Genomic DNA, 26,390 nt, shown 5'->3' on the forward strand with positions numbered 1-26,390 from the left:
ATGTCGACTGCCATACCCATAAATAATTTTGTCATCCAGCTGCAACCACCAATACAAACTGCAACAAATGCTCCTGTGCCTGTTTATGTCCAAGTAGCAGGACTTTCACCTCTTTATGGACTTCAGGCATTTTTGACAGGCCAACCAAAAGCTCTTGGGGTGAGAATTTTATACATATATTCTGAGATAATAAGTCCATTACTACAGCTGTCAAAAATGTATAATGTATATTTGATACTGATTTACTTTATGAAAGACTGTTTTGTCCTATTCAAAATTAAAACAAATTTCTTGTCCTACACAGACTGTCCAAATAATGATTGGTCTGATGACTCTCCTGTTTGGCATTGTGTCTACAGTTTATGCAGAATCCTTTTTTGTCTATAGTGGTATTCCTTACTGGGGATCTCTCATCGTAAGAAATGATACTTAATTATGTAATCATTAAGTAATTATGTTCTCTCTTTTATAATACAAGCTACAGTAGGTAGTCAGCCAACAATGCCTATTACTGCCAAGTGTATTGCTGCTACAAGGACATGACATTAAATGCAACCATTTAAGAAATCAACACCTGGTGGCACAATGGGACTGCTCTCTGCATTTCTCTTTCTTTCAGTTCTATTAATGCTAGAACTGTAGTATTCCTTTATGAAGATAACATAATGAATTAAATTACTGGCAATCAATGTAGCATTCTAATATTTAAACATGACTAATTAGTCATCATTTAAATACTAAATGTTCCAGTTATTTGATTACTGTTACAGTAAAATTTTACCATGATGGTAGTGCTTAGAGCTTGCTAACTTTTAACTGTATTGCAGTATTTTAGATTATTGCAAATTTTAGAGATGTTTAATTATGCCATAGAATAAATAAAAAAATCTAGATAATAATTAGAACATAAACATATTTTCTTTATTTTGTCAATATTGTGACATTATTTAATACAGTATGCCACATACACAGCCTTCGTAGCGATTTTAAGACACTTGCAAATCAAGCAAGTGTCTTAAATGAGACAATCTTATGAAACGCATGGGAGTAAAAAGCTTATTCTGGTTGAGTACCATCTGGGCATATTTCAACAAATGCCTCAATATTTGTTCTTCTCTCTCCTCTCAGTACATCATTGCAGGCTCACTCTGCATTGCTGGAGAAAACAAAATTTATTCCCCCTCTGGTTTATGTTTGGTATGTACACAAAATTTATTATTTTTAGAGATCCAAGAACAAAAAGTAACTGGAATACTAAAGAACTAGAACCCCAAGGCACTCAAATTGTATAGTGGAAAGTTAAAAAGCCTTTATTGCATCACTGGCTTTAAACGTTAAAACTCTTTTGGTGAGAGTTACATCTATGCGTTGCGGCTACATGCCTTCATCAGGGTGTGTGTAATCAACATCATCTCAGTTCATTTAACTGCAGTTAATTATTCAAGTTAGAAACAACTGGTCACTCTATGTAGAGCAGCTAGAAGAAAGAAACACATTTCAAAGAGCAAGTCTTACACAATAAAATAGTAAAGAAAAAAAATGGTACAAAGTCTAATTCACCATTTAAGCCTGGTAATGTAGTTGCTTTCAATGTATAAATCCAGAAAGACTCTCTCTGTAACAACCTTTTAGCCCTATCTCCTCCCCTTATAGATTTCAGGATATGTTCAATGCCTATAATTTTTAATGTACTTGGACTACCATGATTCATATCTCTATAATGTAGGGCCATGGGATATAACGCATTGCAGACTATAATTTTTTTTCAGACTATAAAAGTTTTTTCGAGCATAATTTCCAAGGTGGATATTTTGACATATTTTGTAAGTATTTGTCGGCACAAGAGCAAAAACAAGCAAATTCAATGTTCAAGTTTTTTTGAGACACCTTTCTCTGCGTGAACACCAGAACACCGCAATACTGAATTGGCCTCTTTCACATCTTTTTGTTTGTTCAAACTGCAATTTGTATTTGTTCGTTCAGGTGCAGGAGGGACTTTGAGGAGAACTTCGCAGAAGAGAGCTCGGTTCAGTGTCGCTGTCAGTGATACGCAGCTCTCTCTCTTGTGTGCACCGAACACAGTGCGCGAGTAACCAGCTACTCTTTTCAGCTTTTCCGCGTCTTGTTTTTGAAAGCTTTAATGTTTAAATCGACAAGTGGTTAGGCTTAAAAACACGTGAAAAAGATAAGCTTTCGTGACGATGCGTAGCAGTGGCCCGTCAACTGTCCTGAGCATCTTTTTAGGCTGGCCTCAGCCAGTCGGTTATATAAAATATCAAGGTGAAAGTTATCATAGCTTGCTTAGTATAGACCCAGCTCCCAACCCAACTTTGAGAATAGATTAAAGGCGATATTTGTTTTATCGCCCAATTAGAGTCTCACGTTAACGCCGATAACAGCCCACCACTAGTAAAAATAGCTGTAGTTTTGGTTCTACATAACATTGCACAACTTTAAGCACAACTACAAACACAAGGACACAAAAAAAACAAAAAAAACTGAAATTTGTTTTTCAGTCTTCTGTTCTTGTTTTTAATGTTTTCCCTAGTTAGTGTCCTTCATTGTTCAGTGTACCAGGGCCACAAGTTCAGTGTACCTGTTTCAGTTCTGCTAATCATCCCTTGTGTATTTACACCCTCAGTTCCATAGTCCATTCTCATTTTGGCTGGTATTTGTGTTTTCATACTCCTGGGTTTGTGTTTTATGTATTTTTACTCCCGAGCAATTGATAATTTCTTGCTCATTTGGAATTGACCTATGACATGCAGTTCATCTAAATTGTAAAAAAATTTTTTTAATGTGAGTTCACCTATAATACATATCTTAAGATTGCATATCTTAGGATAGTAAAAAAAAATGGACAGAGAGATTTTGACACCAGTATATTTGCTATAACCTAAACTATCAGTCAAGATAGGCTGGACTTTGCTTTAAAAAAAACACTTTATTTTTGAAAAGATGATTTCAGTTGTATCATTTAATAATCCATATAAGGCATTGGTGCTTGGACCCTGATGATTGCCGCTTAAAGCTGTATTTTATTTATTTATGTCAAGAAGTTTATTTTTTACAACACATTTATTTTTCAATCTACTTTAGCACAAATGTTAAGACTACACGTTCAATAACTTTGTGTTGATTTTTTTTGCTTTATAGGTGAACAGTTCACTTGGAATGAACATTTTCAGTGCTTTAACCGCATCCATTGCCCTTATTTTAAATTCATTGGATTTGGTTCTAGCACAAATCATCTTTTCCTCTAACTGCAACAACTCTGAATGTTATGTTAAGAAAAAATATATGGTATGTCATCAACTTATATATACATATTTATATGTACAGTAAGATAACTGTGTTGTCGGTACACTTGTCAAAAGTCAAGTCTTAACCTGCATTCATCTGTCTCATCTTTCCCCCTAATATTTCAGAAGTAGTAATGATCATTTACAATTCATGAAGATATTAATATTAATTATTTTCGCTTATGTTGATTTTTATTTCAGACCCTCTTCTGCGGAATCAGTGGTGTGTTGCTGTTATTCACCTTCCTTCAGTTTATCATCTCCATCTGTTTGTCAGTATTTGCTTGCAAGGTTTCCTGTTGCTGTTGTCCTCCTCAGGTGAGCATTGCAATAATTCATTGATTCCTAAACATTTCTGTCCAATGAACCCCTCAGACATGTATACCTATAATGGATGAATCGACATACTTTGATGCACACTTAAAACAACAACAAAAAACAAAAAAACATTAACAACAAACACAAGTTACAATACAAAAACTAAACACACCAAAAGATAATCGGGCTGATTTTGGGCTGATTTCCCCATCTCCGTGGCTCTACAAATTATCTTATCAGATTTTCCCTTGGTGTGTTAAGAGTGTCCGAACCTGATTGGAAGAACATTCGATCCCCCCGATCACGAATCGTAAATATTCAACATGTTTAATATTTAAGATCAGAAATCCTGGGCCCGTATCTCTAAAGAATTTTTGTGCAAAAAGTGGCTCCTAGCGGCCAAATTCTAAGAAAATTCTCAGAGTCATGACATTTTCTTAGAATTGCCCCTAAAAGTGACACGAAAATCCCAGTTAATATAAAAACTATTCCTCAACATTCCTAGCGCTTAAAAGGGCTCCTAAGGCGAGATCTGCTAAGAGCAGGGAAGAGGACTTTTAGTGGCTTAGGAGTTCCCCTAAGCAGCTGCACAAAATGGCCAACAGAGGAGGCAGGAGAGATGTCCTGCAAACACTGGATGACAGGGAATTATTGAGACGCTACAGATTGGATCGTGCAGGAATCATGTTTGTGGTGGATCTGGGCCAGCAACAAACCTTGCTCCTCAGTCCAGTTCGGCTTGCGATTCCTTTTTTTCTCAGTTTTCTGTGTTTGTAGGATATTTGTTAACAAGCCTTCATAAATAGACCAGCCAGCAATCACAGACATTGATAAAAGCTGAGCCGTGTTACCCTCCTTAAGACCACACTGAGTTATAACGTTGTAATTTCTACTTCATTAAGGACAGCCCCTTGAGATAGCCCATCTTGTTTTCTAAGGGGTCCATATGGGAGTGAAAGTACAACATATGCCAGCTAGGATATTAATATGATCAAATAAGACACGAATCATTATTTGAACAGGGTGTAATGAGCTTAAGTTTTCACATATTTTAGATTCTAATGTTAGACTATAACCCCTACAGCTTACTTTTAATTTTCCAGATATTTTCTTGAATGTGAAACATTATTTACAATTACAGTCTGCATAAGATTAGAGTGTATAATTATGTTTATTGATTTGAGGGTACATCCTTTGCTCATTATCACCAAAAGTTCATTTTCATCAAACTTGTAGGATCAACCAATCACTGCTTTTGAAATGATGACTCATACCTAGCAACGGGGTCAACCACACCTCCTCACTAAGATAGGATTTTCCATCCATTCCTTGCACAGAGTTCACTGAAAATGTTCTGGAATCTCTTCTAAGCTAAAACTCCTGGCAAGGAATTTTTAGGTTAAGTTAGGAGCTCTCTGAGAGGATTCTCAGAATCTTTAGGGATACGGGCCCTGATGTGTGGGGGGAACCCCGAGGACAAACGCGCGCATGCTCTGGAGATTATCATGTAAAAAAAAACAATATCCAATCAGAAAGCGAATGACCACGTTCTTAAAGAGTGATGTAAGTTCATTTAATAAGGCAATTTCAAAGAGAATAAGATCTCTTTTCCAAGAGAGAACTGAAAACAATTTTAAAAAAAAACATATCTGTGATTTTGTGACCATTGATCACCTCTAGATCACTCTGTAACTTGTAACTTCTTCCTGCATATTGTCCACCATGCTTATTCTGAAGTCTCGCGAGATTTTGCGAGATTTCCTTTGTTCACAGTCAAGACTCTGGTTGAAAATCTGTTGGTGTGTGGTGTGCAGTCTTTGTCACATCATAGCACACCACACAATATAGGAGCAAAACGGTTTAATCTAGAAATTTTTATACTCATGTTTGTGATCTATCACATTTTGAAAATCTTATAAAATGTAAAAAAATATTTCGGTGTGTACCCAGCATTAGGGGACCCGCGCTGTATGTAGATAGAAATTGCTCATTCTAAGGTAATAAAAAACATAACAGTTCATTAAGTAAGGTCTTCAAACACCTTTGTAAATATAGTTATTTATATTATATTGCATTTATGTCAATAGATCATTATTACAAATTGCACCTTTAAAATATCTGGACTAAGATGTCTAAGATTACTGTGCGTAAGGGCAGATGTATCTATACTCAAAACTATGATCAGCAATACAGTGATTGGCTGGCGGCAAGATGGCAACGTAATAACATCATATAATTTTTATATATATATATATATATATATATATATATATATATATATACAAAAGGCCTATGTTTCTCAAATATTGTTCAAAAAGCTGTCTAAATCTGTGTTAGTGAGCATGTATCCTTTGCCGAGATAATCCATCCAGCTCACAGGTGTGGCATATCAAGATGCTTAGGCAGCATGATTATTGCATTGGTGTGCCTTAGGCTGGCCACAATAAAAGGCCACTCTAAAATGTGCAGTTTTACCGTTTTGGGGGTCTATTAATCCCAGACCCAGCACCCATTAAACCCGACTGACAATTTTTTGTTTTTTATTCACCAGCAGACCCAACAAGATTCTTCTCTGGTGAGTAATATATCTGGTAATTTAATTATCTATCCTGGAAAGTTATTTTAATAATAATTTTCTGAAAATAAAAAAGCAAACATTCATCATCTGAAATAAGCTAATGTTATGAACATAGATTGCTTTCACAAAAAACACTGTGTAAAAACAGGAGGACTCAAAAAAAAAAAAAGGAAGTTTATAACTGTATTTTCCGGACTATAAGTCACATTTTTTTTCATAGTTTGGCTGGTTCTGCGACTTATAGTCAGGTGCGACTTATTTGTCAAAATTTATTTGACATGAACCAAGAGAAATGAAGCAAGAGAAAACATTACCGTCTACAGCCACGAGAGGGTGCTCTATGTCTTCAGGGAGAGGCTACAGGAGCACTGAGCAGCATGTTTTATCTTGGTTCTAAATAAATGCGACTTATAGTCCAGTGCTACTTATATATGTTTTTTTACTCGTCATGACGTATTTTTGGACTGATGCGACTTATACTTAAGTGCGATTTATAGTCAGAAAAATATGGTAGAAATTTCGGATGATAACATCAAAACGAGACAACTCAAAATTCAGGAAAAGAACCATATGTCCAACCTCTCCACAATATATACACAACCCCTGGACGATCCAAAACCACCATTCACGGTGTGTGAGATGAGCTTGGCCAATCTGCAAGGGTTCTTCTTCAGAGAACCTAAACTGTGGTGACATGGCGCTTCTAGCACTGGGTAGCAGATCAAAACTTTCATGCCTGATCTCCATGCCACGATGTTGCGACCTGAGCGTCAAGCAAAAATCCACTTGAATGGAGTTCTACCAACCCATCGAATGAGGGAGGCAGCTCCAGGGAGTGGATCCTTTATGTGCTCAGCCAGTCCATGGAGGAAGTGGTCCCACAGCTCCTTGCTGTTCCAACCGCTAGATGCGGATTAGCACAAGAAAATTGATAAAATAATCCAAAACTGTTCTGGTTTCTTGTCGCAGTAGCGATAGTGCTAGTGCTGACTCATTACCCTGAGCTGATCGGTGAACGATCTTCCGTAGCTCCTGAGAAAAGTTAGAGTAGGACCTCCATCAATCATGCTTGTTGTCCCACATAGCTACACCCCACTCATTTGCGATAGCAGCCAGGTGCATGATAACAAATTCTACCATGGATTTGTTGGTGGGGAAGCAGGAAGGCTGTAATGAGAAAGTCAGAGAGCATTTTGACAAGAATGAACTGCATGATGTAGGTTCACCAGAATAAGGAGCCAGCAGATTCAGGCGAGGTGCGGTGCAGAGTAGGTGTCTCCTCCACAACAGGTGCCACTATGGCAGGATCCATAGATAAACCAATCTGAATCTGTTTAAGTCTTGGAAATAGCACTCAGTTGTTGTGATAGACTGGTCAAGGCCTGATGAGATGCCTGGATCTCCTCCTGTTGACATCCTAGGAGGATCCCCTGTTGTGCGAGTGCGTGGTGGATCTCAAGGTCTCCAGCTGAGTCCATATATGCTCAGTATGTTCTGTCACAAAAAACCGCTATGTAAAAACTGGAGGACTCAAGTGTTGTGCCAAAAAAGAGGACTTTTATTATTAGAAACTTTGGATGATAACATCAAAATGAGACATCACAAAATTCAGGAGAAAATGGGGCTTCCAGTGCCCACACCAACTGGACTGATGGCTGGGAGGATGACAAAGAAGAGTTCAATATAAACCGTATAAAAAAAACAGCCTGTGCTGCTGACCAAATTCTAAAATCCAAAATTTTCTGCATAAAATAACTATGGGAGTAAAATCAAAACGCTCATTGGTCCTCACCTGCTTCAACACAGATTGCGACATGCCGTGTTTCTGGTGAGGTGCGTCATTTGAATGATACGTGCTTTTCCTGGAGTGGTTCGGGGACATAATCTGGATAAGATTTTCATCGATTAACAATTTAAATTCTGCTCTGTACCTCACACAAAACTATTGTATTTCACCTTAGCTACAACGCATCATTTGGAATTCTTTTGATAATGTTTTAGTCTTTTTTGCTGTAAAATATTGGGATTGTGCTTGTCTGTCCTTCATGCTTTACTGTAAGAAATGGCTGTGGTTAGGTTTAAAGGTTGAAGTGGGATTAGCAACACAAAATATTGTTGTAATGCTATGTTGTTACTTAAATTATAAATTCTTGCATATTTCTTTCTATTTTACGTTTTATATGGTTTTATATTCGTTATTAAATGGGTATGTTTGGGTTTGGGGGTAGGTTAACTGAACAGGCTAAGATTAAAGAAGAAATTTGTGGATCATAATTTTTGTTTCTTTCCTGTTTTTTTCCCGTAATAATGTAAGTTATTAATTCATTAAGTAAATTTTTACAATTGTGTTTTCTTTTTGTGCCCGTTTTTCTTTTCTGATTAGCAATGAATACTGTACTGCAGTGAATGCAATGTTTTCATACTGTGCCCTTTTCTGTGCTTTCCAGACCCTGCCATGTACCCCGCCTCTTCATTCAGATTGTCATGATGTCATCTCAGAAGGTAGGCTCATCTTGCAAAAACGGATTTCAAATTTGCAGCAGCTTATTATTGAGAGGCCAGAAAAAGGAATCAATGTCACGTTATATGAAACATTACCAGTTAAAAGTTTCTTAAATAAGTCTCTTCTGCTCACCAAGCCTGCATTTATTTGATCTAAAGTACAGCAAAAACAGTAACATTTAGATTTTTTTTTTACTATTTAGAATAACTGTTTTCTATTAGATATTATATATATATTTCTGTGATTTCAAAGCTGAATTTTTAGCATCACTACTCCAGTCACATGATCCTTCAGAAATCATTATAATATTCTCATTTGCTGCTCAAAACATATTTATAATTATGTTTAAAACATTTTTTATAGTATTTATTTAGTTTTTTTAGTTTTTTTTGTTAAATATTAAGTTCAGAAGAACAGCATTTTTTTTTAAATATATATCTTTTGTAACATTATAAATGTCTTTATCATCATGTCTTTTGATCAATTTGATCTATATTGAATCTATATTTCCACCCCAAAAGAAGTATATATATCCAAGCATTTGGATGTTATAATGATAAATGCTGATTTTTCTACTCATAAAAACTGTTTTTAATATTTATAATAATAATAATAATACATTTTTACTGAGCAGCAAATCATCACATTAGAATGATTTCTGAAGCATCATGTGACACTAAAGACTGGAGTAATGATACTGAAAATTCTGCATTATCATCACAGGAATAAATTACAATTTAAAATATTTTAAAATAGAAAGCAATTATTTTAAAGAGTAAGAATATTTGACTATTACTGCTTTTGTTGATTGTTTGTTGGATCAAATAAATGCAGGCTTGGCGAGAAGATGTTGTGTTGGGGACGTTTTCGTCCACTAGGGGGTAAAGTTGATTCTTATTTTGGCCACAACTTTCTTTTTGGTGACAAATCTTATTTTGACATATTTTTTGAAAATGCTTTGAAATGTAAAAAAAACCTCAACAATACACTGTGGGCAAATTCACTACTCTTTTGTTATGTTCGTAGACATCCACTAAATTAAACTGCTGTAAAAATGTATCAGATAAATATTTTTTTCAAACTTTTTTGCATAAAACTATTAATTAACCTCAGTCCTGATCAAAACTACAAAATGTAATTTTTTTTTTAAAGATTTTAACTTTTTAACTACCAAGTTTATAAATGATGTGACTGATTTGGGGAAAAAAACAAACAAAATTACTTTTTTTAAATATAAGACTTTTTTTTTTTTTTTTTACCTTTTATCACAGTCTAGGGCATGTCAAAGATTAATAACAACATTGTTAGTTTTTAGGTACAGAAATTGAATAAAATAATCAAATGTAAAACAGCACCGCATGTTTGACTTTATACTTTAAAGATTGTTCTTTATTAAAGTTACAAATGCTTTTAAATCAAGAGCAGTGGGTGATTTCTTTGTTGTTGCTTCGATTAAAATAAGACTGTCACTTTAAGAGAATGCATTGATCTAGTTGCATTGATCTAATTGATCCAGCTATGTCTGCTGAAGGATAGCTACTTACCAAGATGGTTATACATAATTTTTGTATGAATTTGTTCATTTAAACACAATACTTCAGAGAGAGCTTATATTTGCGCGCCTTCTGAGGCGTGGGTTTGCGCGCTTCGGATGAGCAAATGCACAAATCTTTACAGTGCACGCGAGCTCGCGTCCTCTGGCTCTTAAATGTTTAAACTGACAAAGGCCTCACAAATGAGTTAAAGCCCATGTTGCAGGTTAACCACCCCTGTCGATTAATGGGTACATAAATCACTCAAGATATGTATATCATTTTTAAAATGTCTCAAAAATGGTCTTAAAGACCAGTTTTTTACATTTTTGGTTTTAACGGATTCATTTTACGCAATTCAGTGATGACGTCACGTTGGGGAGAAGTGGAGGAAAGGTAGTAGCCTCAACCTAGCATGATGCCGCATTTCAGGCAACCCATAACCCATGTTTTTCCAACCTTAAACCCGTGAAAGTGCACTGGAACGGCAGTCAAACCCGTGACTTCCCACCCGTGAACTCGTACTAGATCGATGTACTCCGAGTTCTGACGTCACACAGGACGCGAAACAACGACAGCCCCTATGGATAATACTGCCTACGCATGCAGTGTTTATGGAAGTGGTACACGTTGAAAAAACTATTTTAGGATAATGTAACATGCGATAAAATCTGGGATGAGGAAGAGATGGCAAGAACCATCAATTATGATGGCTCGCAGCCGTATAATTTTGAAGTTTACTGGTAAACTTTGTCTTAGTCATCTAGAAATAGAAGGCATCATGCTATAGCTATATGGCCGTTTCTAAGCGTTTATCTCTTCCTCCGGTGAAAATGTTGTTGCAAACATAGCCATGTGTCTGTCAATGTGTTTGGCAGGTGCTTGTGTGGGTGCCATCCCATGGAAACCGCGTTGGTTGGCACTGAAACTAAACATATGTATATTGGAAAACCTTTAAATGAATATGTTTCTTCACATTTTGCTATATATGTCTCCTCTTGGTCCTTCTTAAGATTTATGTTGATGTTTTATTAAAAAACATAGTCTTGTCTATTCACTGCAAATATGTAACAGAATATCAAGAAGATCAGGGTAATTTACTGTTCTATAATTGGCTTGCAGCCCTGCTTCTAGTGCAGTGTGTTGTCATTTTAGGCTACTGTGTTTTCTACAGTATAAATAGTTATTGTGATTTTCCACAGGACATTAGCAGTAAACTGTGATTTTATTCTTGCTACTGTGATTCTCTACAGGACATGCCTGTGTACTGTGAATTTTACAATACTTATGTTTTTACTGCTACTTAGACTGAATATACAGTATTATACTGTGAACTTCTATACAGTGATTTACTGTGCACTCACACAATAAATCACTGTAGATTTCACATAAATTTTTTACAGTGTGGCAGCAGCATTCTGGATGAGCTGCAGCTGTGTAATGGTCTTTTGGGAAGGCTGGTGAGGAGCCCATTACAGTAGTCCACCCTGCTGGTGATAAAGGCATGAACAAGTTTCTCCAAGTCTTGGCTGGAATCAAAACATCTAATTCTTGAAATTATAGTATACTGATTTAGTTACTGCTTTGACATGACTACTGAAACTAAGGTCTGTCTCCATAATCACACCAAGATTTGTGAGTTGATTTTTAGTTGTTTGACTCCTAGAGTCAAGGCAGCATTCACCTTGAAAACTTCATCCTTGTTTCCAAATGCAATGACTTCAGTTTTTTTTTGGTTTAACTGAAGAGAGTTCTGGCACATCCAACTATTAATTTCATCAATGCACTGGCAGAGGGAGTCAATGGGGCTGTAGTCATTTAGAGATAAGGCTAGGTAAATCTGGGTGTCTTCAGCATAGCGGTGTAAGAATTGAGCCTTGTAGAACTCTACAGGCCATGGACGTCCACTAAAGACGTATGCTCTCCTAGACTCAAATAATAACCTCTCCCTTCTAAGTATGACCTGAACCATTTGAGCACCATCCCAGAAAGCCAGACCCAGTTTTCCGGTCTCTCTAGTAGTATGTTATGTTCAACAGTGTCAAACGCAGCACTGAGATCTAACAATACCAGAACGGATATTTTGCCAGGGTCACAATTTAAGCGAATATAATTTATTATATTAATGAATGCTGTCTCTGTGCTGTGATGGAGTCGGAAACCAGATTGAAAATTGTCCATTTATCCATTTGAGTTTAAGTATTTGTTCAGCTGATTAAAAACTACCTTTACTATAATTTTGCCTATAAAAGGAAGATTAGATATTTGTCTAAAATTGCTCAAAATGGTGTTATCAAGAGTACTCTTTTTCAGGAGGGGCTTAACAACTGCTGTTTTCAGGGAGTTTGGAAATGTCCCAGAAAGAAGACAAGTCAAGCTAAGTCACCTTTATTTATATAGCACTTTAAACAAAATACATTGCGTCAAAGCAACTGAACAACATTCATTAGAAAAACAGTGTGTCAATAATGCAAAATGACAGTTAAAGGCAGTTCATCATTGAATTCAGTGATGTCATCTCTGTTCACTTTAAATCGTGTCTGTGCATTTATTTGCAATCAAGTCAACGATATCTGTAGATGACGTGACCCCAACTAAGCAAGCCAGAGGCGACGGTGGCAAGGAACCGAAACTCCATCGGTGATAGAATGGAGAAAAAAACCTTGGGAGAAACCAGGCTCAGTTGGGGGCCAGTTCTCCTCTGACCAGACGAAACCAGCAGTTCAATTCAAGGCTGCAGCAAAGTCAGATTGTGCGGAAGAATCATCTGTTTTTTGTGGTCTTGTCCTGGTGGTCATCTGATACAAGGTCTTTAAGAAGTGAGGCATTTACCACTTCTAAGAGATCTGCTTCTAAACAGTTAAGCACACTTTTGAAAAAGATGTGGGAAGTGTGTCAAGATAGCAGGTTGAGGTTTTTTGTCTTCCCAAATTTTGCCATCAATTGCTATAAAAAATAGACATAGTATCTTTTTGGTATTGCGGCTGAATCTGTCTGACCTCTGCATTACTTGAGGATTTGCTAATCGCCTTCCTGATATTGATTATCTTCTCAGAAAAGAAGGAAGCAAACTCATTACATTCGCTGTTTGATAGCATTTCACTGGGAATCTGACTTAGGGGGGTTTGTCTCTCAACAGTGGCAAAAAGAGTACGAGTGTTGTTTAAGTTAATGTTTATAAGGTTTGAGAAGAAATTCTGTCTATCTGTGGCAAGTTTCAAATTAAAAGCATGAAGGCTGTCTTTACAGATGCTATAGTGAGTTTCAAGTTTTGTCTTCCACAACATCCGCTCAGCTTTTCTGCATTGTCTTTTCAAAGTCTGAACTGCTGTTTATCTTCTGCAAACTGATTTCTGTCTGTTTGTTTTCTTACTGACTATTATTGGAGCAATATCATCAATGACATTCTTAACTTTTGAGTTGAAGACATCAAGGAGAATATCAACAGAGTCTGCAGAAATGCCTAGTGTTACTTTACATTTAATCATTTACATTTTATCATTTAGCAGACGCTTTTATTCAAAGTGACTTACAATTGAGAACAATAGAAGCAATCAGGTCAACAAGAGAACAACAACATTATACAAGTACCATGACAAGTCTAGAATTAGTTTGTTAAGTGCTGGCGAAAAAGGTGTGTCTTCAGATGTTTCTTGAAAATGAGTAAAGACTGAGCTGTACGAATTGAGATTTGGAGGTCATTCCACCAGCTGTGCACAGTCCAGGAAAAGGTCCGTGAGAGTGATTTTGAACTTCTTTGGGATGGCACCACAAAGCGTCATTCACTTGCAGAGCGCAAACTCATGGAGGGCACATAAGATTTAACCAGTGAGTTTAGGTATGTTGGTGCCGTGCCAGTGGTCGTCTTGTAGGCAAGCATCTGTACCTTGAATTTGATGCGAGCAGCTATTGATAGCCAGTGTAACCTGATGAGTAGAGGAGTATCGTGAGCTTTTTTTGGCTCATTGGAGACAACCCTCGCTGCTGCATTCTGGATCAGTTGCAGAGGCTTGACAGTACATGCAGGAAGGCCCGCCAGGAGAGCATTACGATAGTCCAGTCTGGAGAGAACAAGAGCTTGGACAAGAAGTTGGATGGCTTGCTCTGACAGGAAGGGTCAAATCTTCCTAATGTTGTATAATGCAAATCTGCAGGACTGGGTCATTGTAGCAATGTGGTCTGTGAAGCTTAACTGATAATCAATCACAACTCCTAGGTTTCTCGCAGTCCTCGAAGGAGTAATCGTTGACGAACCCAGCTGTATAGAGAAGTTGTGATGAAGCAATGGGTTAGCTGGAATCACCAGGAGTTCTGTCTTCTTAAGGTTAAGCTGAAGGTGATGGTCATTCATCCAACTAGAAATGTCACTCAGGCTGAAATGCGAGTAGCTACCATCGGGTCATCTGTTTGGAATGAGAAGTAGAGTTGGGTGTCATCAGCATAGCAGTGATAAGAAAAGCCATGCTTCTGAATGACAGATCCTAATGACGGCATGTAGATGGAGAAGAGAAGTGGTCCAAGAACTGAGCCTTGAGGAACACCGGTAGCAAGGTGTTGTGACTTAGAAACATCACCCCTCCAAGACACACTGAAGGATCTGTCAGAGAGATAGGACTTAACCCACAGGAGTGCAGTTCCAGAGATGCCCATCTTTCTGAGGGTGGACAGGAGAATCTGGTGAAAAGCAGCAGACAGGTCCAGTAAGATGAGAACTGAGGATTTTGACGCTGCTCTTGCTAGTCGCAGGGCTTCAGTAACCGAGAGCAGAGTAGTCTCAGTTGAGTGGCCACTTTTGAAGCCAGATTGGTTGCTGTCTAGGAGGTTGTTCTGTACAAGGAACATAGAAAGCTGGTTGAACACAGCTTGCTCAAGTGTCTTTGCAATGAATGAAAGAAGACTGCAGCTTATTTTCAAGAAGCGCTGGATTTAGAGATGGTTTATTGAGCAGTGGGCTTACCCGTGCCTGCTTAAATGATGAGGGAAATGTTCCAGAGTGAAGAGATGAGTTGATAACGTGAGTAAGTGAAGGTATAAAGATATAGCCTCTATAACTAGTACACTTGTGTTCTTGTTTATGCATCTCCTGACAGAGACAGATCTAGATTCAGTGGTAGCAGAGATCAATATATCAAAGAAAATACAGAAGTAATCAGATAGTGCTACGTCCTTAATAACAATCGATGTAATGTTTAGACCCCTACTGATGATTAAGTCTAGAGTGTGTCCACCTTTGTGTGTGGTTCCATGCACATGCTGAATCAGGTCAAAAGTGATTTGTTTTCATGACAGAAGCTCCACAGTGCAACAGAATGACAGCAACAGAACAAAAAAAAAACACATAAAAGAATAAAAAATACAAATAAGTAGATAAGGAATGACACAATATAAATTGACAATTGTATGGCAGGTATATTACAAAAACCAGTTATGCATGTACAGGTATATAATTTATTTATTTATCAGAAATGGCAAAAGATGACTATGGAGAGGAATGAGTCATGGATATGTTTTCCTCCAGCCTAACCGAAGGTCTTCCTGTCAGAGTAAATATGGTGAAAACAGACACCAAATGTGACAAGATTCTGTCGCAAGTGTATTTGGCAACATTTAAAGGCTGGACAACTGATCACAAATCGCTGCTGCCCGTATACTATGCAAAACGTCATGACCTCTCGTAATTATGTTTTATTAACAAGATTCGGGAGGAGTGTGTCAGATAGTTCATCAACACAGGTGGACCACAATCAAGTAATCAATATCATAGTATAAATATCACTGACTTACCTCTATCCATTGATGGTTTATCACCATTCGGTTTGCTCCGTCTGTCATCTCATCACAGACCCAATTTTCCTTCCAAAGAAGAGATCTATACCGGGAATTTGTCAGATCTGCCGAATTTTTGCCGGCCCCATGATCACTCCTACCCCGCCAAACATGGCCGCTGAGCACCAATAAGTGCCATCAGGGTCAAGATGGCGGCGCGAACACATCGCGAGGCAATTTTGCAGTTTTATTCCTGCTCATCTCGGGTCTGTTCGTACTCAACAGCTTTGCTTTAACATCATACACCCGACAGGAGCTTTTGGATATCGGTGAGGACTTTACCAGCAGTTTTATCACCAATCTTCGACTCATCCCTGAGATCGCTAGAACACCCGAGGCTTCGCACTCTACCCGGCCGGGCGGAAGTGCTCGCAGGCGGCGTCGAGATCATAAACAAAGGCGGGGGAAGCGCGGAGGTCTAAGAGCTAAGCTAAAGCTAACACCGCTCCGGCTCTCTTTACCCAGCATTTTTCTCGCTAATGTGCGGTCACTGGTGAACAAAATGGATGAGTTACGACTCCGCATCACCCACAGTAAGAAACTTCTGGACTGCAATGTCATGGTTTTCACAGAAACATGGCTACACAGCGACGTACCCAACAATGCCATTGAGCTAGCAGGACGCTACACGCTCCGGGCAGATAGAACGGCAGATGACTCAGGCAAGACAAGAGGTGGTGGATTGTGCATTTATGTCAACAAAGCTTGGTGTACGAACACTGTCATTGTTGGGAGACACTGCTCAGCTAACCTAGAGTTTCTCATGGTTAAATGTAGACCTTTTTATCTGCCACGGGAGTTCACTTCCACCATAATAACCGCAGTCTATATTCCACCGGATGCTAATGCCAAGCTTGCTTTGAACGAACTTCATGCAGCCATTAGTAAACAACAGACTGCTCACCCGGAGGCTGCTTTTATTGTCGCGGGTGATTTTAATCACTGCAAATTAAAAACAGTACTCCCCAAATTTCACCAGCATGTTTCCTGCCACACCAGAGGAGACAAAACTTTGGATCATGTTTATACAAACATTAATGGAGCTTACATCGCGAGCCCCCTCCCCCACCCCGGACAGTCTGATCACCTTTCTTTGTTTCTCACCCCTAAGTATTCACCCCTCATCAACCGTGTGAAGCCATCAGTGAGGACCATCAAAGTGTGGCCAACTGGAGCTGACTCTTTACTTCAAGACAGGTTTCAACACACTGACTGGAGTATGTTTGCTTCACAGGCTGCCTGTGGCTCTCACACGGACATTGACATCTACACCTCCTCTGTACTGGATCACATCAACTCCACCATTGACAGTGTAACAACAGAAAAACAGATAACAACATACCCTAATCAGAAGCCATGGATGAACAAGGAGGTGCGACTTCTGCTGAAAGCCCGCAACACCGCTTTCAGGTCAGACGACGCTCAGGCCTACAGTAAATCCAGGGCTAACTTGAAAAGGGGCATCAAAAAGGCGAAGTACTGCTACAAGTTGAAGGTAGAGGAACACTTTTCCAACTCTGACCCCCGACGCATGTGGCAGGGCATCCAGATTATCAGTGACTACAAGTCAAGCAACTCCACACCAACAGTCACGGACGTCTCCTTCCTTAACGAGCTAAATGACTTTTATGCTTGCTTCAACAACGACAGCAAGGAGACGGCCACCAAAATCTCAGCCTCTTCAGACCACCAACCTCTCAAACTCACCTGCACAGATGTCCACACTGCACTGAGCCGGATCAACGCACGCAAGGCTGCTGGCCCGAATGGCATTCCTGGACGTGTGCTTAGGGCATGTGCAGAGCAGCTTGCAGGGGTCTTCACAGACATTTTCAACATGTCCCTCATCCAAGCAACTGTGCCTACATGTTTTAAGTCCACATCCATTGTGCCAGTACCAAAACACTCCTCCCCAACGTGCCTCAATGACTATCGCCCCATAGCACTCACACCCATCATTATGAAGTGCTTCGAGCGACTGGTCCTAGCACACCTCAAAGACTGCCTCCCACCCACACCAATTTGCCTACCGCAGGAATAGGAGCACAGAGGATGCAGTATGCACAGTGCTGCACTCTGCACTCACACACCTGGACCATAACAACACGTATGTTAGGATGTTGTTTGTTGACTTCAGTTCAGCATTTAACACCGTCATTCCCTCCAAGCTGACCACAAAACTTGGAGACCTGGACATTAACAGCTCCCTCTGCAACTGGATTATGGACTTTCTGACCAACAGGCCTCAGCATGTTCGGTCAGGCCACAACCACTCCACCACCATCACACTTAACACTGGCGTACCACAGGGCTGTGTGCTGAGCCCATTCCTCTACTCCCTTTACAGCCACGACTGCAAGCCTGTACATGGATCCAACTCCATCATTAAGTTTGCAGATGACACCACGGTGATTGGCCTCATCAATGACAACGATGAGACTGCCTACAGGGAAGAGGTACAGCACCAGGCCACATGGTGCGCTGACAATAACCTGCTCCTTAACACCAATAAGACCAAGGAGCTCATTGTGGACTTCAGGAAGAAGAAAGGAAGCACGCATGACCCCATCCACATTAACGGGATGGTTGTTGAACTTGTCTCCAGCTTCAAGTTCCTGAGAACCACCATCTCGGAGGACCTGTCCTGGACTACAAACACCTCCAGCCTCGTCAAAAAGGCTCACCAGCGCCTTTTCTTCCTCAGGACACTGAAGAAGAACCAGTTGTCTTCAACCATCCTGGTGAACTTTTACCGGTGTGCGATCGAGAGCATCCTGACCAGTTGCATCACAGTCTGGTATGGGAACTGCTCAGTGGCTGACCGCAAGGCACTGCAGAGGGTGGTGAAAACTGCCCAGCGCATCACAGGGACACCACTTCCTGCTCTTGAGGACATCCAGAAGAAACGCTGTCTACGTCGAGCTCGCAGCATTCTCAAGGACTCCTCTCACCCTGACCACGAACTGTTTAACCTCCTCCCCTCCGGAAGGCGTTTCAGGAGCCTCCGGACAAGAACCACAAGATTCAGGAACAGCTTTTTCCCTAAAGCTGTCTCCTTGCTGAACTCTGCCCTCTGACACCCCTCAACACCCCCCACACCACACATAGACTCCTCCCCCTCTTCAACACTCTTATTTATTTATTTACTCACAACAAGCAAAAAGTAACTTGTTATTACTTGCACTACTGCCTGTTCATCCAGGAACAATGTATAATCCATTTGCACATTGAAATATTTTTTTCTATGCACTTTACTGTCCATTGCAATACTGTAAATTATGTTCATAGTTCTGCCTATAGTGTACATACACTTTTACATAGCCCATCTGTATAGTATGTTCATAGTACACCTATCTGTATATCGTGCTTATAGTATTTAATATCTGTAAATTATGTCCATAATACTTACCTGTATAGTTATTGTACATATTATAGACCTTTATTCTGTACTTACTGCTTATTGCACTTCTGGTTAGATGCTTACTGCATTTCGTTGCCTTGTACCTACATGTGCAGTGACAATAAAGTTGAATCTAATCTAATCTAATCTAATCGTGACAGCTGCTCTTCTCGCCAAACCACACGTTGTGGCCAATAGACAGAGCTCGACACCACGATTGTCCTGCTCAAGACCTGACTCTCCTCGAGCACTGGATCGCAGCAGCAGCAGGCATTCAACCTGCCAGACCACAACCCAATTCTCACCGCAGCAAGGCTCTCTCACTTCCCACCGCGGCTCTGCCTTTCATCGCAGCTTTTCCGGATGTGGCACATTTTGAGGCTGCCTCCACTAGTGGTGCAGACTGTGTGTTGTAAATCAATACATTTTCAGCTGATTCTATCGGATGACGATGCTATTTGGAGTTGTCATCCACACTGAAACATCTGAAGACATTACATTTGCCTTACTGTGCATGTTTAAACCTCACTGAGATGATACAGACATAAGTTTCATGCAATTATTCTGGCAGGATCAATTTATTTAGGGACATATTTTTCCATTTACTGGCGTGATCACTCAGAATGATCTAAAACGCAACTACGTTTGTGTTTTGTAGCAGGACAGCAAGTATGAATACATTTTCTGTTGCCTTTTTAGGACTGTAATACGAAAAGCATGCAAAGTAAATATCTTTAGAAACCGCTTGAAATTGAATAGCACATAATAGCAATTATCGTTACTGCTATAAACACATCTATTGGTAGGCTACAATGTTTTACAAGACTAAACCCCTGATAACACACATACATCTAGGAGACGTCTATTTGACACATGCATTTACATCTGCAAGATGTATTTTTTAGGTTGTTTGCTCATCTGCAATACGTCTATTGGACGTCTCATTTAAGATGTCAAATAGATGTCTTTAAGACGTTTATGATTTAGAATGTAAAACTGGCATCTGAAAGACGTCTGTCAGACATTTGTAGATAGCAGATGCTTTCCAGATCAATAGATCTTTAACAGTCATCTTGCAGACGTATGTGTGCTATCTGGCTTCATTGTTTTCAAAAGCCTCTGTTTCCACAGTCCATACTACAATGTGAAAACAGCATCCCAAATTGATCCACTCTGGAGGCCGTTTAACCCCTTACTAGTAACCCCCCTTTTTTGGCATGGAGACCGAAATGACATACCCAAAATAAAAAGGTTTCTGCTCATGATTCTTTCTGACTAGATACATAATCAACCTTTGTTCACAAAGCTGACACTTTAAAGTTTACTGTTCAGGAATCAGAATCACTCAGACTGTTATGATAATAGAGATATATAAGCTCAAACATAAAAACAAAAATAAAAATATTAAAAACATATGTTTTAAATGTATTTTAAAAAATGTTGATGTAGGAAATGAGTTTGAAAACACAGTGTAGCTAAGGCCACAAGTCTTCCATGACTTCATAAAAAATGTCATAATCGAATCTGTAAAACTGTGAATTTTATGAAATATTTTCTAAGGCCATGTCATGTGTGTTTTTAGAGAAGGCTAATCAGATTGATTTATGGCCCTTGTCATCTCTGTAAGATCTCACATGTAAACATTCCTGTGCTCTTTGTGTATGTTTCACTGTTGAAAACTGCCCGAATCATGATTGTATTGTTCTCACCAAACGGTTCTTTCACACCTCCGCCAAGTATGACACATTATCCGCATTATTCTTTTATCATTATTCCTTTGTTTTTATTCCACCTTTATTAGCCTTGATTGTGGTTTTTCAGGCTTTACAAAGCAACAAAGCAGCGATCTCACTTCAGTCTCTCTTTGCATTTAGCCCTTATTTATCAAAAGTATTACTATAAAAATACAACAAAACATTTTCTTACGACCTTACGTGAATTATTGAGACAAAAATGCATTATGAAGAAGAAAAGCACCTGCTATTAGTAGCATTGGTGCTAACGTTAGCATCAAGCTACATCTGACAATTTATGAAATTATTAGTACACTTTTACTCAAAACTCACTTTAAACCCCGATCGAGTGTTTATAATAACTTCCTTTAGCGATCAGGGGTGGCATTTTGTCGTTTACTGTTGTAAAAATATGTTATTTGTAGCCTTTTTCATCGCTGCACAAGTTAGCATTTCCGATGTACATTTTCAATTTTTTTAATAAAAACGCCCCAGATCTCAAGAAATTCTCATACCAAGCTTTACTATCGTAATCACGGGTTTATTATTCGGATATTTTGTGTGTACAGAGGTGTTTCAGTGTTGTTTTGGCCAGATAACTACCAGGAAGTGTGCAGGAAGCATGTGACACGATGGGGCGGTGTCCAGATATGAAACTCTAAGATTGACGTTTGAAAGACCCAATCAGAGTCTGAGTCACACACCACACGAGCTGTGACTACTGCACGCACACACAGATCGCTGGGAGAGGCTGTTTATCATCTGATCGCGTAAATCCGTGGAAAATGAATATAAATGACGATTCTGTCTGAAGAAATATAAAGTAAACATCTGTAAATATATCCATATATCTCCGCAGATATGCATCTTTGGTCTATAAATCCTTATTGACGCTGTTCAGTGAGTCTATGTGAACACAAATAAACCGCTGCTTACGTGACTGAATATGATTGAGTTGTGAATTTCTATTCAAAATGTGGCATAATACGGATTTATTATTTTGCACTCCTGACATAAATCACTAAATATCTGTCACTGCAACAATGTTTTATCAAAATATTGGTCAAATATCGAAGCTTGAGTCTTTAAACTTTCCATTGATGCACAGTTTGTCCAGATGAAGTAAGACAGTGATGTTTAATGTGCTGTGAAAGTGAAACAATAATAAACTGGGGCCGTCAGCGATGTTTGCACGTAAAGGGGTTAAAAAGGCAGAAGGCCAAAACTAGAGGAAAAGAGGCTTTTCCAACAGGAACATATTAATGCGGACAAGGCTTGGGGAATTGTCAAATAAGGCAACCAATTACTAAGCTAACAACTCAGTAGACTACCAAGGCATTTTTAGCTTGCCCCATCAAATGTTACTAACCCTTCTACTTTCCCACAGCCAACAACTACAGCAGCCGAAGCAAGCACAAAACTGCTTTTACTTGCAAAACTGGCCTGCACATCCCAGTATTTCCATCCTGTTACTTCTAACCCCCTTTATTTCTTTTCAGTCCTCCAGCTCATGTAGCAGACATTAGCATAAGGCTGCCTTTGCTAGCAGTGAAGGCTACACAGGTTCTCCAAGACATCACACACCCCACCCCCTTCCCACGACCTACAGCTACAGCAGCTAGAGCAAACGTGAGGCTGGCTCCATTCATAAACACGCCCACAACTCTTCCGCTCCCTCATGCTACTAACCATTTTTCTGTTCAGTTGCTCCCAGCTCCCGCAGTAAATGGCATTTGATGCAAGTGCGAAGCTGTTACTTCTTGCAACACAGACCCTCACATCCAATAGCAGTGCGGACCCATCCACACGCCTTTTCCTACAACCCCCTCCCCTCTCATGGCCTGCAGCCCCACAGTCTAATCCCAGTGTGAGGCTGGCTCCGCTAACGGCGCAGGCCTCAATGCCTGCCTTTCACCCTCTCTCTCAGCCCTTTTTTTCTATCTCCAGTGCCGTCCCAAGCATGAGCACCTCTCCGCAGGCGGCTCAAGCAGCTATATAAGATCTATTAACGGCCAGAACGATTCCTTATCAAGAAGCTCACCGAACCCTCATCAGCTAACCCCTCTAACGCCAGCCCATCACCATTCCCTCAAACTCGTGATCTACCATAGCTAACCCTTTTTAACATCCCTCTATCCATCTATAATGGCCCATCCTCACTTCAGCCATCCCAGCAGTGTCTACTCCTGCAAGAGCCTTTTCATGTATTTCTTCACTGCCACAGCAGTGCCCGCCCATGCAGGGGCCTTTTCCCATATTTCCTCACTGCCACAGCAGTCTCCTCCTGCAAGAGCCCTTTCATGTATTTCCTCACTGCCACAGCATTGTCTTCTCCCACATGGGCCTTTTCTGTCTAAAAAAAAAAAAACACCCCGCTCGACACTATTCCCCAGGCAATTTCTCCCAGATCATATGAGACTGCGTGGAGATGCGTCAAGGCATTTCACCTCACTTATAATATTCCGTTCCCGGATATTTCCCTACTCTCTAACACCTCTTTTATTTCATTTCTCAACGGCGCCAAGGGTCTCCAAGCCAAACAATTCGCAAACCTCCATCTTGATCAAAGGGATCCAGCGATCCCAACCCACCCAGCCCGACACTAGACAACCCAAGTAAATATCCTCAGAAAAAGTGTATCTACACCCTCCGCACAAATTACCAACCCTTTAGCATAACTCACACGCTCGTCGCCATGTTCATCCTAGCTTTTTTATTTTTCTTCGATCCTTGGAGCTCACAATCTCTTCAAAATTAAATCCAAAAATCAATCAACCGTATCACACCTAACCACACTCGACGACGAAAGAATCGCTTTTTAAATCAAACAAAGCAAGACAGACCAAGCCAAGAAAGGTTATTTTATTTACATTTTCAATCTCCCCTCCCCAATCAAGCTTTACCAATCCATCCTAGCATACTTACGCTCCAGAAATTCTCAGGCAAAATCCCCGCACTAACCACTATTCATTGACGACTCTTACCAAAGCTATATTAGAATTAACCAGTTTCACATAAAGAAAGCCCATCAAACCCTCATCAGCCACCAAAATATATATATATATATATATATATATAAAAAAAAAAATCGGGCAGACATACCCAAACGGTACTGCAAACATTAAGCTCCCACCGAACACCGGCAAAAGCTTCGCTACTAAACAACCTACATTTTCTGTTCTACAGCCAGCAATGCTTAACTGTCCGTTGCCAGGAGCTCAAGCTCCCTTTGGATGTCGGTGAGAACTGCTCAGCTACCCAACATCACCTTTTCCGTCTTACATCCGGAGAGGCTTACCCGTTCGATGCGTGTGCTCCCTTCGGACGTCTGGCGAGAGTCTCCCAGCCACGCAACTTACCTTTCCAATTGATGGTTGGTGAGGCTTAACCGTTCGACGCCATGAGTCTCAACCTACCACCAAACGCTGCCTAAAACCCTCTCAACTACCCTTCACAACTTTTAACCCTTCCTGGCGAGGCTTACCCGTCTGATATGCATGCTCCCTTCAGACGTCGGCGAGAGTTCTCCTAGTCAGGTTTTCCTTTTCTCTCTCCCCGTCCATTGTGGCTTACCAGTCTGATGTGTGTGCTCCCTTCAGACGTTTGGTGAGAGTTCTCCTGGTCAGGTTCCTATACTCACCGGCTGCAAGCGAGTCTCATCCATCCGATGCCGTGAGTAGGGATCTCCAGTTGGATGTCACAAGAGTCCTCTTTGTCGGTCAGCCCAAAGCTTTTTATCTCCCAAACCGAGAGGACCCAGACGTCCGTTGTCCTGAGTCTTAATCTCCAGTCTGAGGCTTCATTGGTCCTCTCGGTCAGCCATAGGCCCCTTCAAACAGGCAAATGGATCAAAGCCTGAGGAGCTCAGCCAGAGCCACGTGGAGCTTTGAAGTTGGAGAGATTGTGCTTGCAAGAAGCTACAGGGGTGACTGCAAGTGGGTTATTGCTGCAGTTAAGGAGCAAACAGGACCATTGACTTACCAGGTTGAGCTGTCGGGTGGTACACTATGGCAGTGTCATGTTGACCAGTTAAGGAAAAGTACACTGACAAGAGCAGAAGCCTGCTGTTTCTTCTGCCTCTCAAGTAGATCTACCATCATTCCCTTCATTGCTCTCACTCTCCCGTATCACCACCATCTACACCCCATTCTGAAACTGTTTCAGCAGACACCGACAGGTTGCCCTGTGAGGAAAGACGCTATCCAACACTTGTGCATAAACCACCACAGAGACTGATCGAGTCTTAGTTATGGCATAGGCCATGGTAAGAACAGTACATTGATGTATTTTGTGCAGAAGTTTACACACACAGTTCACAAAGACTTCATAGGAAATAAGTGCTACATTCTATTTACCTTTTTTTTTTATGAGAGAGGAGGAAATGTTTTATACCATCAACATGACAGACATTGTTCTTCTGTTATGTGGCAAGTGGCGCCACTGTCGATCCCAGGAGGTTAATACTGTGTGTTGTTACCTGGGTGATCCATGACTGTTTTTATGTTTTGTGACAGTTGTTCATGAGTCCCTCGTTTGTCCTGAGCAGTTCAGCTGCCTGCTGTTCTTCAGAAAAATTGCTCCAGCTCCTGGACAAACTTTGGTTCCCTTTCAAGGGAACTTCGAACTGCATCCTCTAGGGGGCGCTATAGGGAACACCTCGTTGTGGCCTGTGTCTGAAGCATACTTTGAAAAAACACCAACTTGTTAGCCGGCGACAGCCTCTGACGTCACTACCGGCACGAATATAAATCAGCACCAGGAGAACATCATCCTCTTCTTCATCTTCATTGACTGTTTTGTTTGAAGAATGCATCTGAGAAAACGACCACAGTAAGAGTGTTCTTTTTCTGTTTATCATGGCATCCACTAGCAAGGCGTTTAAAAGATGTGCACATCCATGTCAGCTTTATTTGACACCTGATGACACATATAGTGTTTGTGTCTCTTGTTTGGGCGAAGAGCACGCGAGCGATGTCCTTGAGGGGAAAGAGCAGAAGCCTTCTGCTTCCCGCAGTTCAGGACCCACCACTGCTGAGACACAGAGGAGAGTGAGCTCGTGGAGATCGCAGCTGGATCTCAGTGAGAAGTTCAGAGTGGCAAGGGCGCGCTCAGCTGCCTTTAAATCCTTCACTCCACGAAGGTCCAGGTCTGAGCCCGAACAACATGGGGGTCCTGGCCTGACGGGCGCAGAAAGCTAG

The 26,390-nt window shown here is 40.3% G+C and overlaps 1 pseudogene; it reads left to right on the forward strand.

The window, feature by feature from the left end:
- Positions 1–26,390, forward strand: LOC127956331 (membrane-spanning 4-domains subfamily A member 8-like; annotated as a pseudogene).

Source organism: Carassius gibelio, chromosome B4 (genome assembly GCF_023724105.1).
Source record: "Carassius gibelio isolate Cgi1373 ecotype wild population from Czech Republic chromosome B4, carGib1.2-hapl.c, whole genome shotgun sequence".
In the NCBI taxonomy this organism is placed as follows: domain Eukaryota; kingdom Metazoa; phylum Chordata; class Actinopteri; order Cypriniformes; family Cyprinidae; genus Carassius; species Carassius gibelio.